Below are 23,004 nucleotides of genomic sequence, written 5' to 3'. Positions count from 1 at the left end.
TGTATAGTCTCCAATTTCACCGTCCTCAGCTATTGGCAGAAAATGAAACCCAAGTATTTTAAGAGTTAACATTTATTTTACCAGCATGAAAATAAAAAACTTAGATTTGAGGCATCATAAAGTTTTGGGATTATTTATAATAAATCATCAATAGCCTTAGGACTTTCCATGAAAATGCAAGAAACAAACATCAGACATTTATAATCTTTTCCCCGTTAAAGCCCTGGAACAACCTCTTAAACCTTTCTTAATCTTTAAAATCTCCTGGTAAGATTATCTCTGCTTGTTAGATGAATAATTCTCATGGTGTTTTACCTGAAGACAGTTGTATTGCCTAAGTGCTTTAACATTTAGCTTAATTTACAGTAAGTGTTCTATAAATTAAATTTCTTGATGTGCTTTTATCTGTTGTGAAGTTTTTGTCTTTCACATACTACTTATTTCTGATCTGGCTAAGAGAAAACTCATAATTTTCTCATAACACTAAGTTATATGAGGTTGGAATTTTGAGTCATAGCTCTTTCTTATGTTTCACATGGAGGAATTACATCGAGGTGAAAAGCTATGTTAAGTTACAAAACAGTAATGGTTTCAATTTAAAATACTTTCCTGTTTCATTACTTTTTACTCTTCAATGGATCTACAGAAGACTGGAAATGAAGTTGTAGAAACTGAGTGTTAACTTTATATATCATGATTTAGGATCTTGCCACATTTCCCTAAAGACCATCTGTATGAGAAAAAAACCCTAACAAATTAAAACCATACAGGCTGTACAATAAAATACATATATTTCATATTAAACAGTGGTTTTCACGAAAAGAATTTTCTTTTTTTCATTAGAGACTCTTATTTTGATCTTTTGGGACCTTATGAATGTGTTTTGTATGTTGTCATTCACTGCATTGTCATTCTGTCACTTGAAATACACAGCCAAGTGGTGTGTAACAGGTCTAATGCTACATTCATTTTCAAACATGTAACAGGAAAATACACGCTGATTACAAGATTAAGCAGTTGATGTTTCTGATTGGGTATAAAGTCCTAAATTATTCTAAATTCTACATAAGCAAAACCTAAAAGGAGTTTATTATCTTTCTGATTTTTTATTTTTATTTTTCATCAGAAATATGCAACGATGATTAATCTGAATTTGACATAAGCACAGGTTATCTTCTCTATTTTTTAAAAGAGAAAAATGCTATTTCTTTTCATGAGGCAGATATCTTAAATACAATACTTCCATCCTTGTCAATGTTTGTACAATACTTATACACAAATACAAAATGCATGTGCTTTGGATTACATATGCTAATTATTATTATTTTAGGTTTTGCTTTTAAACAACAAGAATTAAAAATACAGTCACATTGAGTAATAAAGTTTTAAATAAATAAAAAGAAAATACATCGTCATGAATGAACTAACAGAAAAAAAAGATTTTTTATATTTTTCTCTATATTTTCCCATACCAAGTATTACTTGTATTTTTTTTTTTATTTCAGGATTTGTCTTGACTCTTTTTAAGTCATCTTTTTGATTAATTTAATTCTTTGAGAAGAGTAACCCTAAACCCAAACCAACAAAGCATGTCCTTTCACAGAAAATGTCAACTTTATCCTATTTTTTAATATGTTACCAAAGCATTATTAATTATTTTTATATTGAATCACATCTAGAATGCCACAGAGTTTGCTGTGATCTTGCTGTTCCTCCAAGAATTGCTGCTGCACCAGCTGCAATTCAGAGACAGATTTTTGGCTAGGTTTTCATTTGTCCTAAATTCAGAAATCTCCAGTTAGACATTAGTATGTGAGCTCTTCCTTCTATCTGCTTTCCATATAGCTGCGTGCAGAGTAACCAGTCCAGTTCATCTTTTTGCTAGGATAGGCATTTGTAATAGGAACGTTAAAAATAAAAGAGCTTACAAGTCTCTATAGGCTGTGTATGAGAAGAAGACAGTTCAGTCATATATAAGTATTTAAAGATAGCTGAGAAGAATTCTGCTCTTGCTACTCCAGTGACAGGTCTATATAAGATCAAGGTTGTCTGAAATGAATTATTATTTGGGTAGTTTAGATAGGGTAGGTTCCCAGACAACATGGTGCAGATAGTTGAAGGAGTAGCACATCTATTTAAAGAGAGGGATTTTTATCCAGAATCCTGATTTTTCTGCTTTTTCCATTATATTAAATGAATATGTAAACAGCATTTATAATAGCTCAGGACTGAACCTAGGACTAAGCCAACAACTAAATCACAGTGAAATAACAAAGACAAGTTACATGCATTGGGAGGAAAAGTAAGATCAATGACACACTCCATTGAAGAGAAAGACAATTAAGATAAATCATATGTTATGCTATTTAGCATATTTTCAACAAAATATATTATACACAAACTTACATACTTTTTTTTCATTCTTTGACAGTTTGTGACTGAGTGCTTTGTAAAGCCACAAACACTGTTGGCACAGATCCTTTGGATCTCCCCTGGGTTATTCTTTTTTTTTTTTATCACATTGCTACTAAAGCTCTCACACTAAAATGCTGAATATGTAACTTGTTTCTAATTAGATACCCTCTGTTTGCAAAATCTGCGACCAAAAAAAAAGTGTTTTTCTAAATCTAATCTGGATAAAGGCAACTCATTATGAGTAGCATGTGATATGTCTAAAGGTTCTATCAAACAAAGGGAGGTGTTTTCATGCATTCCCCTGGAGCCTTGCTACCCGCATAGTAATTTTAAATTTGAAATATATTATCATTTAAAGAGCCTGAAAGATGTAAAGAATTAATTCTGTCTACTAAAGTCAACAAATAATTATGAGTGCAGGATTAGATTGATAGATTAGTGGCATGGTAAATTAAAAGTAAAACAGGAAGGGATATATTAAATCAATCTAGCTACTTTGAAATTCTTTATTAATTAACTCTATTTGGGGATTTTAAAAGCTTGATACTGATGACACAGCCTCACTGTCTGTGGGGATCCAAGTTTAAGAGATTTAGAAATACAGCTTTTTTTCCCATTAATATGTGCGCTCTCTAGCCTTTTGAATACTATGGGTGTGCCTTCTATAACTTTTCGCTTTGATCAGGAGTGCACTTCTGAAAAGAATCTTACACTCAGAGGTCTGGGACAAACCACGATATTGTGTCACCCTAAGTAATTGTCTTCCTTTTGGATGAAAGTAAACCAAGAGGAGAATACTAGAAACTAATATGATACAATCCAAATACTAGTAGGTGTTTGAGAGGCTATCCTAGAGCTAATTGGAAGCAAACCCTTCCAAGATGTGTACAGTGTGGATATCATGTCCTCAGCTTGGTCTGTTTTGCTTAGTGAGTACATTCTTGTTTTGCCACACTGCTAGCTAACTAAATATAGCTCATGCTCCTGACACTGGGGGACCTCAGGGAATCAGGGATGAATCCAGGGCCCTGCTCCTGTGTGCTGATGACCTCTGCACTCCTTGTGGCCAGAGCAGTACTTCAGTTTAGGTGTTTTTCCGTAAAATTTATTTCAGTATTTAAATGCCATTTAGTGCACCAGAACAGAAAGTACGTAGTATGGAGCCATGCTTGGTATTGCTGATCAGGACTTGTAGAAGAATGGCAAGGGCAAAGACCAGTAGGAGGAAGAAGCTTTACCCAAAATTTGAGGTGCCCTTTCAGAGCTGCTTCACCACTCAGCAGACTGAAGAGGAAGCACTCGTTTCTCTCAGGAGACACTGGAGCCGAGTAAGGCAGCTCAATCTGGTCCCCAGAACACAACCAGTGCAACTAAGGAAAGGCAATGGGTGATAGTAGTGGGTGATTCTCTTCTGAGATGTACGGAGGCATCAATTTGCCAAACTGACCGTCTCTCCAGAGAGGTGTGCTGCTTACCAAGAACTTGAGAAGGAAGTCACAGACAGGCTACCAAGCATTGCACTGCCCACTGACTACTATCCACTGCTGTTGCTTCACGTGGGCACCAGTGATATAGCCAAGAGCAGTCTGAGGGGTATCAAGAAGGATTACAGAGCCCTGGAAGAAGCAATAAGAAACTCTGGACTGCAGTCTTCAGCACATGAAGGACACTAATGTGATAGAGCGAGTGCAGAGGAGAAGCGTAAAGATGATCAGAGGGCTGGAGCACCTCACATATGAGGACAGTCTGAGAGAGGTGGTCTTGTTTAGTGTAATGAAGAGAAGGCTCTGGGGAGATGTAGCATCCTTGCAGTACTTAAAAGGGAGTCTTTATTAGAGTGTAGGGATAGAACAAGGGATAAGGATTTTAAACTGCAAGAGGGGAGATTAAGATGACATATTAAGAAGAGATTTTTTACTGAGGGTGGTGAGGCAATGGAACAGGTTGCCCAGAGAAGTGGTGGATGTACCGTCCCTAGTGGTGTTCAAGGTCAGGTTAGATGAGGCTTTAAGTAACGTGATCCAGTGTAAGGTGTCCCTGCCAATGACAGGGGAGATGGAACTGGATGATCTTTAAGGTCCCTTCCAACCCAAACCGTTCTATGATTCTATGATGACTTCATACAGTTTCGTGGTTGTCTAGTTCCCTTTGCATACTGGTGCTGTTGAATGCATCTGCACTGCCTCTTTTTTATTTTTATTTTGACTGAAACAATGGGGAACTTCCTCTCCTAACCACAACCGCAAACATACTGATCTTGGCCCCATATTTTTTTTGTTTTATGAGTTGTGAACCTGTGAGAGAAACAAAACTGTATCCATAACTTTGATTTTTAGGCTACTACGTACTTTTATACATTCACTTTATGAATAAGCTGTGGGACTGACAGAGCAGTCTCTCATTTTGCTCAGTCTGATGGAAGCTTTATTCATTCCCATGACATACTGTTGGCAGCTGCTAAAAGAGACATTATCACTTTGCCCTTTAGTAGTTTGAGGTAAACTGGAGCTATGGTATGGTGTGGATTAGCAAAATATGTGGGATGAAATACAGCACTGCTCAACAAAAGGCTTTCTTCTAAACTCTTGGATGCTGGAAAAAGACTGTGACAAAGAGAGGGTGCGCCTGAAAGGGTTGCTGAACGCTTGAGTGGCAGCTCTCTGTATGACAAGTCTTGGGAGATTGGGTACTTAAATCTTAATTACAAAAAACAATCATCATCAGGTATTAAAACCCTATAGGGAAATTGAAAGACTCAGAGAAGAGAATCCCAATAGTGGAGAACTGCTCTACGCAAATTTAATTGACTCACATTATACAAATAAACCTGATAAATTAAAAAAAATATCTCTACAAAATTGTTGAGTGATTCTTCTATAGACCAGATGCCGTGAAAAAGACAGGGGGTGGGATTTTCAACATGAAGAAACTCACTGACTGCTTAATGAAGAGCCAAATGTCACAGCCGACCAACTTTTTAATAAAAATTTGTAATGCAGCTGAAAGCAGAAAATCTTTTATATCACTAAATGTCAAGCATTTGTAAAACATACATTGATAAAATTACATGTTATTTAGGGTTTGTCATGCTTCTGTGATGCAAACATGTAATAAGAAAAATTTTAAAGAAAATACATTGTTGGAAATGAACGTATTTAAAAATGAAAAAGTGCTTTCTTGTAAAGGTATAATAAGAAGAATAAGTTATACTCCAGTTCCTTGGAACTGGAGAAGACTTGCAGTCACTGTCAATGATGTATTTTGTGGTAGAGGTGAGCAGGACTCTAAAGCTGGACTCGATTTGGAGGAAATGATTTTCTAGTTAAATAGCAGCCAGTTTTAGTTTTTTCCAGAAACAGTAAGATAGTTCTGTCACACTCAATTAACTGTATAATTAACAATGCTAATTTTTTTCTTTCATATTTACTAACCATATCTATTATTGTACATGTCTGACCTAGCAGGAAAAGTTTAAAGACTAACAACATTGAAAGTTCTGCTTTCAGTGTACTGCATTTCTTCTGAACTTTCTTTATAAAGCCTATTGACAACACCAATAGCCATAGTGACAAAAACACAGTTGCCCACTTATTTATCGTCTTTAAAGAGAAAAAAATTCTAAACAAATTTCTACTGTAAGCACAGGTATGGCACTGCATCCTTCACATGCATCAAACCACACTTGAAGTCTATGTTTTCTCTAGTGGAAGACTATTAAGTGACTTCTTAGACTGTCCTGACATTTCTGCTGTGATCCACAGCTTCAGCTTTTTTTGTCTGAGCATGATGTAAACTGGACTAGCAATGATGAAATTTATAAACAAAAGAAAACTTTCTTTGCAAATCTTCCCCTAAAAACTTAGTTGAACACAGTTCTGAGGACTATAAACAGCTGGAAGCCGGAATAAGTACTTGAGTATAGAAATCTTGTAGGCTGGCTTTGAAATTAAAAAAATATAGCATGGAAATAGACTTTCAGACTTTTCTATTGTATCAGATTTAATAAAGTCATTTTAGAAGTCGATCTGTCTCTAGAGATTTTTTTTTTGCTCTTTCCCCAAACAGAAGAAATTTAGATCAGAAGCTACTAATCTACTAGGTGACTAATATTTGGACACCTAGAGGGAGGAATGATGAATGACTAATAAAAGAACTTGGAAATACTCAGTATGTAATGTGTGCCATGCTTCTTTTGAAAAATTGGCTGCTGTATTTTCCCTATCCTTTTATGTAGATCACAGGCTTCAGGAACATATGACTTCAGTTGTACGTTCCCTGTGCCTAACATTCCTTTTAAATTCATTGGGAACTCAAATTGTGCAATCTGTCAGTTCAAATCATCTCTTCTCTGGGAGTAGAAAAAAAGCCCCCATCTGAATATGGGGTAAAATACTGCACTATCAGTCCAATTGGATGGCTGTTCTTGTCTCTAAGATTTAGCTTGTTTAAGATAGCTATAAGGCTTGTAAATATAATAACAAAAAAGAAAAAAACCACCTTATCCTCTGTTTGGCTAAAGCAAAATAAATTATTCACAAGCTGCATGTAAATATGTAGAATTTTAAGCCATTCTCACCTACTATTGCTCAAATGAAAAAGCAACAAAAAAAAATCAAAGTAATTTACACCGGAAAAAAATTAATAAATGAAGATGCTGAGATTAGAGCCTGGAAAACTACAGTTTTTAGAAGGCCATCCACTGACAAAAATTCTGTTAAATGTCTGGAGTTTCACTCATCAGGGCATCTGTAACAATACATACTGACTGTTTACTTGAAATTCTAATGAACATGAAATGTATTAAAAAGTATGCTTTGCCAAAGTTTGTAAACAGTGGACTAAGTTTTGAAGAAAGTATAAACAAAGTCCCTGTCTTTTGTTGGTGCACTTTGTTCTCTTTTTTTGCAAAATGCAGAAGTAATTCTTGTGTGGCAGTAACTGCCTAACTTTTTTAGGAGTATAATCTTTCCTCATAAGTCTTTCTTTAAATATACTTATGTGAAATTTTTGGAAACAACCCATATTTTTTTGTTAAATAAATAATTTTATTTTTTCTCATGAAATTATTAGGAATTGGACAGTCACTTTAGACATAGTTACTTTCTGCAAAACTGTCCCACCAACTTTTAAAGATGTCTTATTCTCTGTCGGTGCAAAGATAGCTCTGTAGTATTACTGGATGAAAGCCATGTGAGAATGCATAAGTGACATTTCTCTGAAAAACACATAAGCACAGGTTTATGACGCTGCTATGTTTTCCTTACTCCTAAAAGTGCTGCCCTGATAAATATAGTCACGTGAATGTTCTCTTGCCTTTTCAAATCACAGTATCTCTCTATGCAGCCAACCACGTTAAAGATTCTTAATGATCTAATTAAAAATTACCTCATTTAAGGGAATTCCTGATGCGATTCATATAAGAAACAGAAAATCAAAGTTTTGATCTTGCTGAGTTGATTACATAAGCATTGAAGTTGCTCAGAGGAGTACATACTACAGAAATATGGCTAAGTCACCCCATTGTTACCTTCTTACAGTTCTGCCTGAGCCTGCTAAGAGAGGATTAAAATATAAGAACAGTCCACAGTGTGCTGTCACCGTTAGCCGGGCTGCATAAGGCGCCTTCAAACTAATAATAAACAGCTGTGCTAAGCACTAAGACCTCATAGCTCTGCCCCTTTGCTACCCTGCTTGATAGCATTTTTAATGGAAATCTGCCATCATGAAGTTCAGTTTCGGTGTGATCTAAATAATCTGCAGGGGGTTGTTAATTTAGAGGATTTTTTGCAATACAAAGTCAAAATATGATGCTTTGATCAAGCCAAAATGCTTCATTTTGACAGTTCCATTTTTTTAAATTTCATAATGGTGATGTATGTGTACATTATGTTTGATATTATGTTCCAAGAATCTAATACTGGTAATACTAATATAATATTAGAATTTCATCCAAGATATAAAATTTTGTGAATTAAAGTGATAATATTGAAAATAACTTCTTAAATGACTCAAACTAAAAAAAAAATGTTGAGTTTCACTTTCGAAAAAATGTTGCTCATCTGAACTAGAAGAAAATTGGATGGAAAAATTACAATTACAATATTACAATTTTGCACAGAATGGAAAGTTATAGTTTTTGATTCCTGCTAATCTTGTATAAAGCAGGATACTTCAATACTTTGTTCAATCACCTTCTAGCCTGATTGAGAAACATCTCAATTAAATTGAAAAATTCTACTACTGTTACAGAGTCTGGTGCGGCCATTCAACAGAATAGGGAAGATTATGATACAGAGAATCTTGCAGTATGTAGGAACGGGGCATGCTGAAAAATCTGGACAAACGCCAAGATGGAAATACCGATGCAAAGAACAGGAATATCATGTGAAGAATCCGTTTACAGCTACTTGCAAAGCTTCATTTCCTCTGTGGTTAGAATGGATAACAATACTCTAACATTACCTCAGCTCTGAACTCACCCAGGAGGAAGAATGCCTTTTACTGATTCATTGTTAATGTAGTTGATAGCTGATTCTAATTCAAACGTGGTTTTCAGTTTTGAAACAAAATGATAAAATGTTCCAAAGTGACTTTGAAAGAAAAAGGGAAATTTGTTCTGTCATTGGATTTCCTTTCTTAGAGCCTTTTTATCTACAAGGATTATCAGGAAAGGTTTCTGTTCTGTGAATTTTTATTATTATTTTATTTGTTTGTTTGTTAACCCTAAAGGGTTTTCCAGGGGTGGGCAGAGACAGATTGTTTAAAAAAAAAACTGTCTGTGGTCATAATTAAGTATTGTGCCTGCAGATGAGATTAATACAAGAACAATTTATTTTAATAATGGATGGTGGAGGAAAACTTGAGTAGAAATACTGTGTAGGAAAACCTGAGAAGGTTAAAATAAATATGAAAATGGGTAGTGTTAAAGTTTCTGATAGAGGACTGAGACACTGAATCTTTTAACATTAGTGAAGTAGAAGAAGTTTAAAAATAATTGGGTAAATATGTCTTGGGGTAAAAGGTATCATCTTAGAACTGAGTCAAATGTAGTAGTGATGTGGAGAGTAGTGGTTTACACAGTGTCAGTTTACCAATAAAACATTATTTAATACAGGAAAATAACCTAATTGGCATAGATATGACATTTTATGAGTGTGCAAATTCTAAAGTGGATATAATGCACTTCGCTTGAGACTATGGGGCTGTAGTCTTGTCAGTTTTTTAGTCCCTGAAGTTTGTAAAAATGGTTTAAGAAGAATAGTGCACTGCATATCTGGGAGCTCAAGTTTCATTCAATTGTGACTCGAATATTGTGACAATTGTTTTTAACTGGAAGTAAACTAGAAGGATCATGTTTCTACAGATAATCCTGCATCTCTGCTAAATGTTGAACTAATGTATTTTGGGCTTTTTTCCTAACAACTTTATTGATTAGCCATTTTGTACCCATTAATTATTGTATTCATAGAACCATAGAAAGGTTTGGGTTGGAAGGGACCTTAAAGATCATCCAGTTCCAAGCCTCCTGCCATTGTCAGGGACATCTTATACTGGATCACATTGCTCAACGCCTCTTCCAACCTGACCTTGAATACCTCTAGGGGTGGGGCATCCACGGTTTCTCAGAACAACCTGTTCCATTGCCTCACCATCTTCAGCAAAATATTTCTTTCTAACATGTACTTTAATCTCCTTTCTTTCTGCTTAGAGCTGCTACATCTCATCCTGTCACTGCACTCCCCCCTTTTTCTTTTCATCCCCAATGTATTAAGCACTTGAAAAAAAAAAAAAACAAACCAACCCCAAATCACATACAATGTTTGTGCACATTTTCAGGCTGATATTAGTTTAGAAGAACAGGTTAATGAAGAAAGAATTTGAAATCAAATGGGGAAGACAACATTAGTTGCAAGTAAGTTGTGATTGAATGTGATCTCTGCTTTAAAGGACTTCAAAGTCTTTTGAAATATTAAGTTCTGTGAATGAAGAAGACACTGTGGATCAGGTATTCAAGCTGATCACAAACCTGTCTAGAATGTAAAAAGGAAAGAAAGTGCTCTTGGTGGATTGTTATGTAAGTTCAAGTAATTTTGTAGTGAAGTAAATGTTATAGGAACTTACTAGTAGAAAATTTCCCTACATATTATGAAAAATAAACAAGGAGTGAGCTGAATTAACAAGTGTAAAACAGTGCCCTAGAAAGTGATCGTTCTGTTTCAGCAATCTGAAAGGAAAGCACTGTGTTTTCCAAAGTGTGGCATTACCTACAGACTACTGCTTTAGTCAGTTATGTCCTTACATACTATAAATACAGATTAATATGCTCAGATGAGCACACTTATGAAGCCAAATGTTGGGCATTCAGCAGTTTTGAAATATGTTATTTCATTATATTCAGGCTGAGAAGCTTACTGTTTGTCTATTAGGTAGTCTTAAATGCAAACTTCACTTTGTTCTTGGTGAATTTGAACTAATACTGTTAGTATTTGAATGTTTTGGGCACTGCTTTATACGTTCCATGTGAATCACCCTTGCAGTTTTTAGAAACAGAAAGAAGGAGTTCTTTCCCATAGCAAACAATGCCTCTTTACAATTTATTTCTATTCAGTTATTTGATATATTCATCAAAATCAAGATCCAGTGAGAATTTCTGGCCATTAGATATTTTACTTGTCATTTATTATTTTAAATATTAATTCAGATATTTCTTTTCACATTTAACATATTTTTTTCTCAGGCGTTCAAAGCTATAGTATGTTCAAGAGCAAAAAGAAAGCAAATAGTTTTTAAGAAAGGGAATTATATTACTAAGGCAATGTATCTTTATTGAATATAAAAGCACCAGGTTTTGAATCTTTTAACAACACCAAATAGACTCATTTCTAAAAGTAGTTTAGCCAAACTATATCTTAGTATAACGATGCAAAATGCACTGAGAGAAGGGAGCATTACAGGCCAAATGGATTGGCTTAAACATTTTCGACACATGCCACAAGTTCACATAATCAGCCTGAGGCAGAGGAAAACTTAAAAGCAAGTCTGGTAGTGTTTCTTACAAATATTCTTTGAATTTTATTACTTGTCTCCCACATGAGGCGTAATAGTTTCAATGTTCTAATTAGTACTTGTGTATATTGCTATTACTTTGTCTCTTTAATCACATTATTAAGTCTGTTATGGAGATTCCTTATAGCATCACACTTTATAATAGTGTTTCTAATTTGAATATGTCCTTTTTTATGTTGTCTGAATCTGAAACATCATAAACTCTTTTTATGGGTCCTTTGATAGTAGTCACTTTCCTGTTTTATGCGTGATTAGATCATACAGTACTAAGTAATAAAGAAACTTCCTGAAGTTTGAAGTTTTAGTACCAGAAAACATTTCAACATCCTCAGGCATTTTTTTCCCTCTCTGACAATAGGTCAAACAAATATATCCATTTGTCCATATTAGAGTACTGAACAGGAAATATGTAAGAAACAAAGTACTTTTGTTAAATTGTAATAGATTTTATACAATTACAGAAAATGATTTTCAGTCCACTTTCAAACAAGATATATATTAGGAAATAGTCTAAAAACACAAAAGAATTCTGATAATTTTTACAAACTGAAAATACAGATGCATATAATTATAAACATAAATTTAATCTGTAAGATTAATACATTTGTAAATACATCTCTCACTCATCATTTCAGAAGAGAAAAACATGTTCTTAATTTCAGGAGAAAATAGTTCACTTTTAAAGGGCTTCATTAGAGTATCTCTACTTAGACGGATGGTGAATCTGAATAAAACCCAGGAAATTATGTGAGAATTTATAATAAGTTCAGATATTAATACATTTCGTAAAACATTAATGCAATTGTGCAGATTAGAAAATGTATAAGGAATGCACAAATGACAGAAGGATTGAAATGATCTGAAAAGCTTCATAGGAATCAACAATTGTAAAATACAGTAATTCTGGTTTGCATAAGAACACACAGCTTTTAACAAAACTTAAGGAAAAATGCCCCACTTGGTGTCCTCACTTGAAGCCTCTGAAGTGGTTTCCATCTGCAGTGGGGTTTGGATCAGAACCTAAGTGTCAATAGCCTTCAAAAAGACTGTATTATCAGCTCTTGTAAGCTTCGTTTGGCTTGGGAACTCAAGGAAATTAGTGCAATTGGAAGAACAGCATATGTGAAGAAGGATTTATCAGTGAAGATTAAAACATCAGAAACAGCTGTTTCTGAACAAATGAGGAAGGCTGGGAGTAGATGCAAGAATTTAAACATTCTGACAATAATCTGAAAATTAGAAGAGTATTAGCTTAGCTCAAAACTAAGATTTGATTACAGAAAAATAATGGAAAATTAAGGAAAAAATCCCCTCTATTTGATCTTCTACACTTTGTAGTTTCCTTACCAAGTGAAGTAGAAGTTTTCTATTCCTTACAAGCAGTTTGCAAACATGCACAAAAATCCCTTTTCCAACACAGATTTGAGTACTAATTATTGGTAATTGGTATTACATATATAAATGACTTTGTGTTATTTAGTGTAAAAATTATGTCTGTTAAAACTCCATGTCTTAAAATTTCTAGTGGAACTTCATAACTGCAACTTCATTGTCTGGTAGCATTTTCGTTAATGTAGTTTTTGTCTTGTTTTGGTTGAGTTTTTTTTCTCAGTAACATCACAATGAAATCCAGGTGTCAGCAATGTGTTTTTTTCCGGGGTTCAAACTTAGTGTAAAACTCATTGCTTCCACCACATTGTCTCACAAAATATTTTTTTGCCCTGCCAGGAAAAAAAAAATGAAAATACATTCTATCCTTAACAGTGCTATGGAAATGCTGGCATTTTCAAGCATTCTTTGGGGAATATTCTCAGCTTTTTTTTTTTTTTTTCCTAAAATAAAAAAGCTTGGAAAACAAAAGAGGGTAAAACAGAGGAAGAACTCTTCTGAGGTTTCCTTTCTCTCTTTTTACCTCGTTTTTGAATGGTTTCTGAGAAAAATCACTTATATGTTAAAATGAGACAGTCTCCTGATTTTCTGTGTTTATTGGAAACCTGGAGTTTCATCTGGAAAGTTTCAGATCAGTATTTTTGTTGAAGTGAATATGTACAATATATATTTGCTCTTATTCCAATGTAGAAGCTTCAGCAATGCCAAAAAGTATCCAAATGTGAGGAAAAACCCTATCCTGAGATACCACCTAGAAAAACTACAGAATTAAATGTAATCCTTATGCATTTTCTAATGTGTGTTTGGGAGAAAGAAGCATTTTTATGACAGCCCGCAAAGTGAAATTCATTCACACTTTCTGTTCTTTGTGTTGTAGTATACTCGGTTGATAAATGTTAACTTTAAAGTTTCAAGAAATCTGAGAATTAAAACTCAAATTATTTATATGAAATTTTAAATTTCTCTTAATACTGTCATTGTCATTGGATGGACACTAAGTGTGGGCAGTTTTAGTCTAATTCCTCAATATATAAACAGCACCATAACAATTGTTGGTAGTAGTCACTTTTTGGGTATTCTCAGTAAAGAGAACTAGTGAATAAATAGAGAATAACTTATTTGGAAGCCTAAGCCCTCAAACTAATAATTAGACAGTCTCAGCTACAATATACTTACATATAACTTGAAAAAGAGCCTATCTATCTCATCTATTTATACTGTAAATTTTCTTACTGTAATCGCATGTGGAATGCTTTCATTTATATGCACAACAAAAGTAATTGAGCAAATTGCATCACTGTTCAAAAATTTTAACTGCATTACCAGGGTAAGGCACTTCATGATGTTACTTTGAAAAATAAGTATGACAGAAGTGTGAAAAAGCTCTTCAGTTTAGAAATTTTCTCTGACTGTGCACAGTTCATATTGAAGAGAAATATATTTACCTGTTTCACATAGCTTTAGAATCTTTCTCAGCTATTGCTGTGTTTGTACAAAGCACAAAATTCTGATAAACTCTGAAGACCGTAGCATCTATTGTAACTCAACAGCAGAAGCAGAAAGTTTAATATATGCATTAACAATCAGAAGTAAGAACATGTTACACATAATGAGAAAATAAAGTATTTTTCAGTTTGTTCATAGGGGAAAAAAAAAGAATAAAGTGGCGCTATGCTTGCTTTAATGTGTAGCAGCTAAAAGGAAGGCTTCTGCTAAGACAAACTGACAACGTTGTGGCAATAAAGTTACCTATAATGATGTTTCTCCCCACCCCAAGCATTAAAATAGTCATGGTAATAAGGTACGGCTTTATGCTGAGTATTTAAGATCTGTCTGCCTTCACATTGCAAATTAAGGTTAACTCAATAGGAAGTGACTTTATCTAAAAGACTGCAGTGGAAGAGAAATAGAAATCAGATTGAAAAAAAGAGAAAAAAAAGAGCTGTTTCAATAGTTTAAAATATTCTGGTTCCAGTAAGTTAGTACTGGATTAAAGCAAGTGTGAAAAAACAAAGCTATCTAAGAAGATATTTAGATAAAGGTGTTAGAGAATAAATTCAGGTGATGATTTAGCTCCAAAGTAAAACCCCCTATATTTGATAACAGATAGACGTCTAAGCTCCTCTGACAGAAGTGAAGATCGAGGTTTCAATTCACTAATTTAGACACAGACATCCAATCACAGCTCAGATGTGATAGTCATGCCTCACCTAAACCAGTGTATTCAACTTTTCTTCAAGTATTTTCTTGATTTACATTAGGTAGATGATGTTATGAGATCTAGGCATGCATAAAAATATTTGATAGGCATGAGGAATCAGATGAAATGCAGCATTCCTTTAGTAAGCCTGCAACAAATCATACCAACTGGACATAGAGACATCACTGGGAGAGGAAAATAGTAAAGGAGCAGATCAATTTGATATAATATCCCTTTTTCATTCAGATGATTAGTTTTGTTAGGTTGGGATCTTCTGTCTTTTGAGGTTCTTTTTTTGTCACCCAATCCTTTGTTTCAACCTCCACCAAAGTGTAAATTCTGGTTAAGGAATGCAATTAGGAAAAATAGAACTGGAGATAAGTGTTTGCTGTAGCTAGTATTCAGCAGAGATAGGAATCAAAGTGTCAGAAATCCCACACAATGAAAGATCTAGACAATGACCAGACAAAAAACCATCAAAGGAAAGCAAAGAAAGGAAGAAATTGGAGCACCTCTTCCAAAAGTAATCTATACTTCAAGAATAACGTTGAGCTTGTAAGCTGTAATCAAAATTATACAAAGACTGTGCTTGCACTCATAGTAAGCCTGTTTTCACACTGGATTCAACTGGCATGTCGGATAGCAGCAGAAAAAAAAGCTCTGAAGGGTGGCCTTATTAAACCGTTCATGTTAACTGAAATGTACCTTTGGTGTGACATAATGTAATGGTTCTTCTATCATTATGTTCTACTGACATCTGCACTTTTTTGTCTTCAAGAAGCAGATGGACTTGCCTGCAGTACATGAGCTGAATAACTGATAAAGTAGATTGCACAGTAATTTCATATAAAAAAGAATTAGCAATCTGGAAAAGCAGCTGAGTCTGGCAGAGAATTTAGGTCCTAGAAACTGCAACAGTGATAAAACTTCTAATTTCAAATTTATAAAACTTCGGAAGGTGAAAGGGTATTTGTATGAATTTCACTTTTATACAAACTGCACTTACTTCCTTAGGTTAAAAGTGTATCTTAGATTTAAATTTAAATATACTTTCAAACTTTTTTAAACTGCTCTCAGCGGAACTAGAAGGAAGCTAAGTTGTCTGCTTGCTGGAGCTGTTACTCATAGTGTTCTAATAAGTCCTTTGATCGCTATTAAGTAGTATTAAAATATTTCTCAGTCAGTTTCATAGTTTCTTTTCTTTCTGGTTCATTGCATCAAAAAGAAGGCTTTTGGAGGGTCATTTTGCCTGTTTACCTGCAGAAATGAGTTAGCGAGGTGAATCAATTTGTAACAATCAGGTTTTGCATTTAATCAAATGTCCTTTCTCCCACATATCACAGAGGTAAATTATGATAGTGTTTGGAATTGGAAAATTATATTTTTCTTATTACTTTGGTTTGCTAGAGCCTATGTAAGCATTATATAAGTTTAGTATTAGCACAGAAGCTGATGCCTCAAAAAAAATTAGTTAAAGAGGAAACTGTGAAGTCTCAGGCTGGAGCAGGAGCAGGCTGGAAAGAGTAAAGCCTTTGCAAGCAGCTGGTGAGAGTAGAAATCAGGAAGTAAATATTGGGCTAGAAGAACAGCAAACAAGACCTTGTGCAGCCGTTTTACCGTGGCCATAGCCTAAATTTGAACACTATCGTAGATATCCAGTTTGAAGTCTCAGGGAAGTTGCTCCTTCAGTGAGGTGACTGTGGTCTGACGAATTTATCGGGCAGTAGAAGACCAGAAGTAACTCCTTTGGCTCTATAGGTGAAACAAATGAAGAAACAGTGAATGTGCCTGGAATAGTTATACTTTCTTGAGATGAGTAACAGATGGTGACATCTTTCTTTATGCCCTAAATTACATTCAAGATACCAAACTTGCATGTATTGGGAAAAAAAATCATACAAAAATAATTTTAAAAGATTAATGGCAAGCTTTAACCTAGATCTTGACATAATTTAATGGATAATGGGACTGGATTAATCTCACCTTACCAAGAACAATTGTTAAAGTAAACTGTTAAACCAGCTTACACAAGCTGTACTCTAAAGGTGTTTCTGGGTTTTCTTTGAGCACACAAATACCTTCCTGAAAAACTTACTCTGTCTACTACGGGAGTAAGAGAAGCTGCTTTATTTACCAAACCCAATTGGAATTAGAGATCTCTTACTCTATACCTCATCAAATAGAAAAATACTTTTAAAGATTTCAAAATACCTCTTCTAATTCTCTGCTTGCAATCAGCATTTTGCTATATTGAGCATAAATTGCAATCATTTATTTGGTAGTGTTTGACATTAGGAAAGAATTAAAAACATAAATAACAGAAAATATTCACTGTTTCTCACATAACAAACATGAATTCTAGATTCTATTTCAATTTAGCTATCATAGCTCCCAGGTCAGTTTGTCTTTTTATCCTGGATTCATTGTATCTAGAGAATGGATCTGTTGCCTTACTCCTTTTAGACCAAATATTTATAATTTTATTTAAGTAAGCAAAAGCCCCACTTTTATTAAGGAGCTGATATTTAACTGCAGCAGAGAATGAAAGCACAGCTCAGAAGCAAAGTGGCTGTGGGATAGCATTTGTTTCTTGGAAATTTGCATAGTCTGGAATGAACTCAACAGCTACTTCTTTTTTGACTGCAGAAACAGCATTCAGCATTGATTGTCTTGTTGGCAACTCTGCTTGAGAATAGAGAGTGGTGGGGGATGGCTGTCATACTGTTGTTACTGACAGCTGAACTATGTCACCTGTGTACCTCTTTTTCCCTCTGGCAACAGAAATATCTGCAAGTAACTCAGTGGAGACAGGGGTCAGTAGAAGGCATCAGAAGTGCAGGTATACCTCCCGGATAAAAGCCTTCCAAATTTATTTAGTAGACATGCCTACTACTAGTTAATGAAACTGTGGCATTATCATTTCCTGAAGAGCAAATGGTCACTTTGTTATTATAAAGCAAAATGCATAGGACTCATTTATCATTATAGTTTATGCTGTTAAATTGGATTTATCTAATCTTTAGGCTTCACAACGCCTCTTTGGCTACAGAATAAGTCAGCAAGAGAGCCAAGATATAGAAGCCCAATGCATGGGCCAGACCTTGGGACATTCTAGAAACAGTGGCTCTTTTGCAAGTATTTCTTCATTACATCAGCCATGATTTGGCCATGAGGATTTATTTATATAGATTTTGTTTGTGTGTTCACTTTATTGAACATGTAAAACATTGGATTAATCCATAACAGGGCTAAATTATTAGAACATGAGCTAGCCACAGAGGTTAATGAAAATATAATTAGTACTGCTTGTGCTACATGCAGTTGAAAAGAGGGTCATAAATCCTATTAATCCTTCTTAGTTCAGGAATTATTGACCTGAAAGACCATAATGGGTACAGTCTATAGTGTCAGTAACGTTGAAGTGCAAGCAGATGATATTATACCGATCTTCATTCATTTGATTGAATGATTCCCCCATTAACTATGGGAAGGGGAAAGCTGAAGCAGTTTTGCATCATCATGATGAAGAAGCATAAACAAAGGAAGTGGTGAACAGTGGATGCTTAGTATTCATTCTGTAGTGCCATACATGTGGTATCTAAATAAGTATGTAGCCAAATATCATGCACATTACACAGACAGGCATTCATAGTTAAGATATTTTATGGAGTTCTACAGCATAATTTAAAAATAGTGATACCTTTATAATAACTTGTCTCTTCAAAGAAGAAAGAAGTAAAACAACAAACACAAACCCCAGTAATCCGTATCATGATGTATGAGTCTGCTAGGTATACCTAAAGACATTTGCCATACCTAGTTATTGGATTAGAAGTGGAATAAAAGTACAGCTTAGCTAAAAATGTTCCAAATAAAATAGTTGTAACTAAAAATAAAAATATTTTTAAAAGACTCCAATACACAAGCAACATGACTGTGTCTTTAGTTGAAGTACACACGAATTAATAGTTAAATGTATTAGTGCTTACAAGCTTCCTGCATACCTAGTTTACACCTATTTCTGAGTACTCATTGAGAATTTTCTCCTGTAGAGTTCAATACCACTTAAACTGAGAAAGCTAGTAAAGGTTTATCTAGGTATTACAGTAGTGACTCTCAGGAATTATTTTAGTAACAAGTAAGTGTAACTGAAAATAATTTTTTTGAGTTCATACTCTTTTTTAAAAGTGTGACAGGCAGCAGCAAGTTTCTGTAGTTCATTCCTGAACACAAGAAAAATAATGATATCATGAAGCAATGGCCCCCTTTTAATTTCCTTTCCTGTTTCAGAAGCTTCCAGATTTGCTTGGGCGGACTTTTCCAGCTATTTTATGCAATTTATGAAACTTCATTCCATTCCTAGAACCAGACAGGTGTCTCATAATTCCCTAAAACATCAGCTAGGTTATTAAGAAAAATACCAAAAATTATGAAGGTGTTAATGGATTTACAGGAGTTAATGTCAAGAATTGCATTAGAAACACAGCCAACTAATACATTGAAACAGTAGGGTAGATTTGTGCCTTTCGGGGTATTTGCTTGTTGTGGTCAGCCCTAGGGAGAAGTAAATAGTGTATAAAATTGCCCCTATGAAATTGAATAAAGGTTAAATATATCCCCAGATAGTAGTAAAGTGTTAAGTTAAAAGTTAATGCTTTGCTGTATGGCACTACTCAGTAGGACAAGAGCAATCCTGTGGTATGACAAACTGTGCCAAGATGCAGCACTGCACACGTTAAAAACTACTGGCTTGGAATCAATACTGACATAACAAATAATTATCTTTCACTTGCAGATCATGGGAAATTGATATAATAAGTAAGACAAATTCATCCATTCCTTTCCATACCTGCATCCTCACTGCAGATGGGAATGTACATTCCAGTAAACCAAAGAGTAATTTTTCTGTCTGATTTAAAATCAACCTCACAGAATTTATTTTCTTATGAACTATGTGTTTTATCTTTCTCTTATGGTAAGCAACATACATGACTTTATTCTAGCAGGCATTCTGCTCACAGAGTCTCGGTTGACCAGATAGGAACAAAAGTTTTACATGATAGCATCCTTGCAGTGCCTGAAGAGGGCCTTCAGGAAAGCTGGGGAGGGACTTTTTACAAGGAGATGTAGTGTAGGACAAGGGAGAATGGCTTTAAATTGGAGGGGTGAAGATTTAGATTAGATATTAGGAAGAAATTCTTCACGATGAGGGTGGTTAGACACTGGAACAGATTGGCCAGGGGAGTTATGGATACTCCCCCCTTGGAAGTATTGCAGACTAGTTGGATGGGGCCTTGAACAGCCTGGTGTAGTGGGAGGTGTCCCCGCCCATGGCAGGGGAGTTGGAACTGGATGATCTTTGAAGTCTCTTCTAACCCAAACCATTCTATGATTCTATGATTTGTTATATGAAAATCACACTGGTAAGACAGAGAGAAAGGAAAGCTGTGAACGTGGCAGAACCTGGCAAAATGATTGTCAAATGGAAAACTTTAGTCAAAACTAAATTAAACTAGTTCCTATCATAAAAAGCAGTGTGAGCTTTAACATAAGACAAACAAGTATGTGGTATTTTATTAAAATTCTAATAGAATTAGATGCATTTAATTACTTTTTTTAAAGTTATTTTCCTATTTTTCATTCTAATTCTAATAGTGAAGTCATGAAAATGATTTTCTAAAAGGGAATTGAATATTCAGTATCTCTGTTATTTTATCTTTTCTTCCACAAATGATAACAATACTTTTCATACCTCTGTTATAAACTTATGATTTTTATACTGCCTAGATAATAGTCTTAAAATAAAAAAGGAATTATTTAATTCCTTCAGAATTGAAATTTAAGCATGAGCGAGTCTCTAAAATTTTGAAGAGAAGTTTAATGATCTTATTAAATTATCTTTGCCCCAAATAGATCCTAGGTGAGTTTACAATATTTCACTTTGTTAGAGAACAGTTTCAATAGATAATAAAACATAATTAACTCTTAACAAAAAATTATCCTAAGAACCATTTTCCAATACAGGTGGATTAAAATTTCTGAAAAAAATTGTCTTCACAAAATAGAAGGTGGGTGTCATTCTTAAATCTAGCAAGGTTTGAATGTCAGTATAATTTTTTTTTTCCCCTAAAATATCAACATAGTCACCCTGTTCCAGTACCTGGTTTTAGAAGTTTGGAAGAACACTAACTTCTCCATATTCTTTTGTACTGTGGGATCAAATTCTGTGTCAGAATTTGTGGCCTATATTCTACATGCTCTGTTAATTCACAATATTTCCATTCCTACTCATTTTTATCTCTCCATCTAAATGCGCATATTGCTCTAGCTTATACCACAAATGTTTACCAATGCACAACTACTCAGCTTCAACATTTGCTCAATTTTTTATGGTTCAGTCAAATTTTGCAAAAAGCACATATCAGTGTTAAACTCTGGACCCAACTTTTTCTCCTGACTAATATTTACAGTTATTCCAGAGCTCTGAGGTGAATTTACTACTTATAAGGCATCTCCATTACCAACCACATCCTACAAGTGGGATTTCTTGTCATCTTTACACCTGGAATTCTGTCAAAATGTTGAGTCACCACTGATGAGTCAATAGTAAGTTTCTTCTTACAAACATAACACAGAAGAGGCAACTGTGAACAAAGACAAACACAGCAGTGCATGGAAACTGCCATATACAATGCCCAAACAGCTAAATACAGAATTCTATTATTTCCCTGTTCTCATTAAAGGAACTTTCAGTTCTCTGAGCTGGGAGGATGGTGAGGAAACAACTGGTAACTGACATTGCGCTTTGCTGTGGATTTATTTTCAGTCTGGGTTTTTTCCTTGTTTTTTTTTTTTTGTTTGGTTTGGTTTTGTTTTTTCTTCCTTATTTTAAATCAAATTGATTGCAAAGCAAATACCCATTCTGAAAGAAATCTTGAAATTGATATGTGGGGTGGTAATATTCATTTACATACGCAGACACACATACATATGCAAGTGTGGTATATATAGACGTGAAATAAATGTTTTTACATATGAGATATATGTAATGACAAGTTACAACACCCTGGTTTCTTATTGCTAAAAGACTCTGTGAAGGTTGATTATGATATGCTTTGTGTAATCCACATATTTCTTATAATATCTCTATGTTAGATAAAGACAGACAATAATTGAGAGCAGAGGAGAAGTATTAATATTCTTTGGTTAAACTTAATGTTTCAGTGGCTGTAAGCGGGGCTGCAAGTTACACCCTAAACATATTTTGTTCTTGGTCTTTACTAAATACCTGAGCAGGCAATTTTGGGTTTTGTAGTTTATATACAGTTGTCTCTACAGTGTTGGATAAAAGTTTACCCAGACTGTGTGGAATTCTCAAAAGACTTATCAGCAGATTCTGCAGTTACTTCTATCTCAATACATTATTCAAAATTTTTGGAAAGGAGCTTAGATTCTTTGCAAATAGAAATGAGATGTCGTTTCATTAAAACAAGCTAGTGGATTACTGAAGCAGCATTTTGTAGGCAAAGTTTGAGACTTTTTTCATGTTATTAGAAATTATAGTCGAATATCTAGAGTAACTTTTCAATTATGATAAGGTGACTTCCTGCATCCTTTTCACAATTTATTGAAATACTACAGATCTAAGTCATAGAAATTTCATCCAAATGGAAATATTTCCAGAAAGTGGAAAGGAATGCGGACTGTGCTCTGAGCATGTGAAATGGAGGCCTAAACCCTAAATATATTGAAGTTTTCAGGTTTAACTCCAGGTAATACTAGAAAATACATGTCTATATACAGTAGACATAATTCAGAATAAGGCAGAATAATTTTATTGACCCCATTCTCATAATATTCCATTCAATTATCTTTCTCTTTTTTTTTTTTTTCCTGACAGTCTCCTACTCTTTCTTTAACTATCCAAACTATGC

The 23,004-nt window shown here is 34.5% G+C and overlaps 1 long non-coding RNA gene across 1 annotated transcript in view; it reads right to left on the bottom strand.

The window, feature by feature from the left end:
- Positions 1-16,509: 16,509 nt before the first annotated feature.
- The window catches only part of LOC128850985 (uncharacterized), a 45,602-nt gene continuing 39,107 nt past the window's right edge, over positions 16,510-23,004 (bottom strand). The window contains exon 3 of the long non-coding RNA XR_008448264.1: positions 16,510-16,822. This is a non-coding gene — a long non-coding RNA (uncharacterized LOC128850985). The remainder of the gene's footprint in view (positions 16,823-23,004) is intronic.

The sequence above is a fragment of the Cuculus canorus genome, chromosome 1, assembly GCF_017976375.1.
Source record: "Cuculus canorus isolate bCucCan1 chromosome 1, bCucCan1.pri, whole genome shotgun sequence".
NCBI classification, from domain to species: Eukaryota; Metazoa; Chordata; class Aves; order Cuculiformes; family Cuculidae; genus Cuculus; species Cuculus canorus.
This window is presented reverse-complemented; position numbering and strand designations above follow the sequence as displayed.